The sequence below is a fragment of the Gopherus flavomarginatus genome, chromosome 2, assembly GCF_025201925.1.
Source record: "Gopherus flavomarginatus isolate rGopFla2 chromosome 2, rGopFla2.mat.asm, whole genome shotgun sequence".
NCBI lineage: Eukaryota > Metazoa > Chordata > Testudines > Testudinidae > Gopherus > Gopherus flavomarginatus.
The window spans coordinates 220,313,174-220,318,515 of record NC_066618.1 but is presented as its reverse complement, the minus strand read 5'-3'; the positions used below and the strand labels follow the sequence as shown (position 1 = coordinate 220,318,515).

The 5,342-nt window shown below is 41.2% G+C and overlaps 1 pseudogene; it reads left to right on the top strand.

The window, feature by feature from the left end:
• Nucleotides 1-905: 905 nt before the first annotated feature.
• On the top strand, nt 906-2,670 carry LOC127044707 (SCAN domain-containing protein 3-like; annotated as a pseudogene).
• Nucleotides 2,671-5,342: the final 2,672 nt, after the last annotated feature.

The following is a 5,342-nucleotide window of genomic DNA, read 5'->3' as shown; positions in this document are numbered from 1 at the left end:
GAATCAAATGCTGTGATGAATTAAGTAAGCTAGGCCTTCCTTGCAGAGAAGTTATATTTGTGCTATATATTTATTATTCCTTTTATGGGCACTGTCTTCCTGGTCCCTATTCCTCACTGTGTGTAGAATACTATCATTTTTAATGAATAAAATTGGGTATTTTAAATAGAATATGGGCTGCTGCCGTATATTGGACCATACTTTCTAAACCATCAATTCCCAAACTGAGCGGCTTGCTCCCCTTGGTGGGTGGGGGGCTGAAGAAATTCCAAGGAGGATGCGAGGCTGTGAAATTTTAATAACAAAAAAAAAATTATCAGTGTAAAAAAAATATTTTATTTATTTATTAGACCAACAGACAATAAATTATACATATTCTGTATACATAATAATAACTATTCATGAAAATGTCCAATTACCAGCTTATATTATTTAACTACAATAAAATATTAACAATCTTCTCAGTTTTTATTATGTATATAAGTAGACAATAACAAAATATAATAATAAAAATACAACTATAAATGAAAGTATATAACTGCAATGTTTTCAAATTTCATACCACAAAATGCAAATATTTTTTATTTTTTTGCCTTTTGATTGTAGGAGTGCCATTTTGGTCAGTGGGGAGGCCGAAGAAATATGTAGAAAGCGATGGAACTTTTTAAAACTCCCTAGTTCACTTGCAAGAGTGTTTGAGACTGTTCTATCATGGGAGTGGTTACCTCCACCACTCACCGCATAAGACTGGCTACTTGCTGGACTGGTGGTATGGTATATATAGGGCAGTACCTGTTTGTATATTATAGTAGTAAATAAACGTTCATTATAACTCAAATTAACTTGCATCCATTATTATTCAGGAATCAGGAAATTTATTTTATAGCTTTTTTTATTAGTATATTATGGCCACAATTAAGAAAAGGAAGTACGAGGAAGACTACATTAAATATAGTTTCACCATCATGGAAACAAACAAGATTGATCATCCTCAATGCATAGTATGCCACACACTTCTCAACAATGATGCCTTGAGACCTAGTCATCTTGAGCGACACTTAAAGAACCACAGTGCTTTGAAAGACAAACCAAAAGAGTTTTTTGCTGATAAACTTCAAAACTTAAAATGCACGAAGCTGGACAGTACTGGAGCTTTTTATCAAGTGTCAGCCAAAGTGTATAAGCATCTTATGAACAGTTGTTGCCCATCACTAAAGCCAAGAAAGCGCACATTATAGGAGAAACTCTCATGAAGCCTTGCTTGTTAAAAGCAGCTGATACCGTGCTTGGTGCTAAAAACAGAAAAAAAAAAATAAGAAATTTCGCTTTCTGACAATTCTGTGAAACTTTGCATTGATGACATGGCAAAAGATCTAAAACTTCAAGTTGTGGAGGCAGTGAAAGCTTCTCCTTTCTTTGCAATTCAGTGCGACAATAGCATTGATGTAGCACAGTACTGTCAGTTTCTCATCTACATTCGATTCATTAATGACGGAATTGTAAAAGAAGAATTGCTTTTTTTGAAGGAATTGATGACCACATCAAAGGCTTCTGATGTTATGAAAACCGTTTCTGACTTTTTTTAAGAAAATGGACTTTCATGGGAAAAACTGGTTGGTGTCTGCACAGATGGTGGTCCAGAAATGCTTGGCTCTCACTCTGGATTTGTGACATGGGTGAAAGAAAAAAAATCCAGTTGTAACGACAACTCACTGCATCATACACAGACAAGTCTTGGTTGCTAAAACCCTTCCAGATGACTTATGTGACTCATTGAATTTGGCCATCAAAGTTGTCAAGTTTGTGAAGAACAGAGCTTTAAATACGACACTTGTTGCAGCTCTGTGTGTGGATTTGGGAGTGAATCACAAAATTATTTTGTTTCACATAGAGGTACAATGGCTTTCCAAAGGGAACATACTTTTGAGATTATTCGAACTGAAAGATGAAGTGGAAATTTTCCTCAAGCAACAGAAAAAACAAGAGTTATATCGTGCGTTCACAAACCAAATGTTTCAACTTCCATTGGCATACCTCGTGGACATTTTTGAATCTTTGAACAATCTCAATTTGAAGCTGCAAGGAAACAATGCTGCAAACACTATAGCGCACCATGACGCCATCAAAGCATTTACAGAAAAAATAAAGATTTGGAAATGTCGAATGCAAGCTCAGCTGCCTAACTTTTTGTCTTTTCTTACATTTTCATCACTCACTGACCTTTGTAAAGAGGATCTGAAGAACAAAATTATGTTTCATGTGGACTGCCTTGCTAATGAATTCACCCGCTATTTTCCAGACAACTTTTCTTGCAACCCCATTCATAAATTAGCACATAATCCATTCAACGTTGATGTTGATTCATTGCCAGAAGTATTGCAAGAACAAGCACTAGAAATGAAATATGATTCAAGGGTGACAGATATTTTCAAAAACTTAAGCCTGGAGGAATTTTGGATAAAATATTCCTCGATTTACCCAGAAGATGGAGAAGTGCTACGTATTATTCTTCCATTTTCATCAAAGTACCTCTCTGAAAAAAACTTTTCAAGTTTAGTCATAATAAAAACAAAACTGGATGTCAAAAACGATTTGAGTTGCGCACTTTCATTTTTCAAACCTAGGATTTCCCAACTTATGAAGAAAATGCAGCAACGTCCTTCACATTAAATTTGTTTTGTTTATGCTATTTCTTATTTTAAATTACATTTTTATTAATTTTTTATGCCAAGAAAACTATTTGTGTTTATTTTTAATTTTAAATTACAAATTGAATTTGTTAAAAGGGGGTTGGACGATGGTAAAGGAGAGGTGGGGGGCATGAAGGTTTCTTAAAAATTAAAAAGGGGGTGTGTTACCAAAACGTTTTGAAACTAATGTTCTAAACGGACTCCTATATTGTCCTCTTCTTTATATATCACTCAGCCTCATCCCACTCCACCCCACGGTGATTACTCATTGATGAATATGTGTGGACTAAAGCTATCCACTGATTTGATTTTTCTGCACTATAAATGAATGCACCAGAAATTCTATTGGGCTTCAGGTACCAATGGTTCATTAAAATAACCCCAAACTTTCCTAATGCTCTGGGTTAAAGCTTTCCAAAACCCATGTTAGCTTTACTCCTTTACCTCCACTGATTAACTGTGGATTCCCTGAACTCCCATTTTTCTTCCATTCTCAACTTTCTTCTCTCTCTCCTGCCTCAAAGAGTATTACAGAATCATAGAACTTATAGGCAGAAAAGAAATTATTCTAGAAGCCTCTGGTAATTGGCTGAGCCTTAACCATGGGCGGGGCATTCACTCAGGCCAGGGCTTTATAAAGCTGCGCACAAGCGACCAGGGAGCTTAGCGAACAGGAGCTGCTAACAGGGAGTTTTGCAAGGGAGTTGGGAAGGGGAGTAGGAAGGGAGGGGGGGTCCCTTGTCGGTCTCATCTGTGACCCATTGGTCCTCTGAACCTATAAACTGAGCCACATCCAAAACCTTTCTGTTTGCAGCAGAGCAGAGCGGACAGGGAGCAGTAGACGGGAATTGGAGAGAGTTTGACAGAAGGAGTCTTACAATGGTGAGGAGGACCCGCAATACCTGTGCCAGCACTGCTTCTGTCTCCTCCACCTGCGCCTGTAGCCAGACAGAGAACCAAAGCATGGATGCTTTTACCCAGATTCTGGTGTGGGCTTGCAAAGACTGTAATTTGCAATTTCCACTTACTGATATCGAGGCTGGGGGTGGCATCCAATGTGAAAGGTGCCTACTGGTGGAATCTCTCAGGCAGCAGGTGGGAGAGCTACAGGAGGAGGTGGCTAGGCTGAGGAACATCCATATCCATGAGCAATTCCTGGACAGTATCCATGTGGAGACAGGTGACGTAGCTGTCCCAGTTGACAGGACTACCGACACACCAGTGGAGGAGGAGATGCCGCAGGGTGTATCTGACACACCAGTGGAGGAGGAGGCTCAGGGTGGACACAGCCAGCTGGTTACTTCTAGCAGCAGGCAGTGCTCCACCGCTGCTGCGAACCCTCCTGCTGTGGTAAAAGATAACCGTTATGCTCTTCTTGATACAGGAGAGAAGGAATCACCCCCAACAGTTAAGGAGGTGAAGCCTCGTACCCCTAAGGCTGGGAGGTCTGCTGCCACCACTGATAAGAAACGTAGGGTAGTGGTGGTTGGAGACTCTCTGCTGAGGGGGACAGAGACACCCATCTGTCGCCCTGACCGTTCATCCCAGGAGCTATGCTGCCTGCCAGGGGCCCGTATCCGAGATGTTACAGAGGCATTGTCTAGGATTATCCGGCATTCTGACTACTACCACATGCTACTCATCCATGTGGGCACAAATGATACTGCGAGGTGTGACACTGAGCAGATCAAGAGTGACTACAGGGCTCTGGGAGTACCGGTTAAGGAGTTTGGAGCGCAGGTGGTATTCTCTTCGATTCTTCCTGTTGAAGGTAGGGGTCCGGGCAGAGACAGATGCATCGTGGAGGTGAATGCCTGGCTGCGAAGATGGTGTCGCCAGGAGGGCTTTGGCTTCCTCGACCACGGAATGCTATTCGAGGAAGGACTGCTAGGAACAGATGGCGTTCACCTTTCGAAGAGGGGAAAGGCCTTATTTGCGCATGGACTGGCTAACCTAGTAAGGAGGGCTTTAAACTAGGTTCGACGGGGACAGGTGAGCAAAGCCCACAGGTAAGTGGGGAACAAGACCTGGGAGATGGGTTGGAAACAGGAGGGAGCATGGGCTATAATGGCAGAGAGGAAGGAGGGTCAGGGCAAAGCTGGGAGGCAAGATCAAACCAGTATCTTAGATGCCTATATACAAATGCAAGAAGTAGGGGTAATAAGCAGGAAGAACTGGAAGTGCTAATAAATAAATACAACTATGACATTGTTGGCATTACTGAAACTTGGTGGGATAATACACATGACTGGAATGTTGGTGTGGATGGGTATAGTTTGCTCAGGAAGGATAGACAGGGGAAAAAGGGAGGAGGTGTTGCCTTATATATTAAAAATGTACACACTTGGACTGAGGTGGAGATGGACATAGGAGATGGAAGTGTGGAGAGTCTCTGGGTTAGGCTAAAAGGGGTAAAAAACACAGGTGATGTCATGCTGGGAGTCTACTATAGGCCACCTAATCAGGTGGAAGAGGTGGATGAGGCTTTTTTCAAACAACTAACAAAATCATCCAAAGCCCAAGATTTGGTGGTGATGGGGGACTTGAACTATCCAGATATATGTTGGGAAAATAACACCGCGGGGCACAGACTATCCAATAAGTTCCTGGACTGCATTGCAGACAACTTTTTATTTCAGAAAGTTGAAAAAG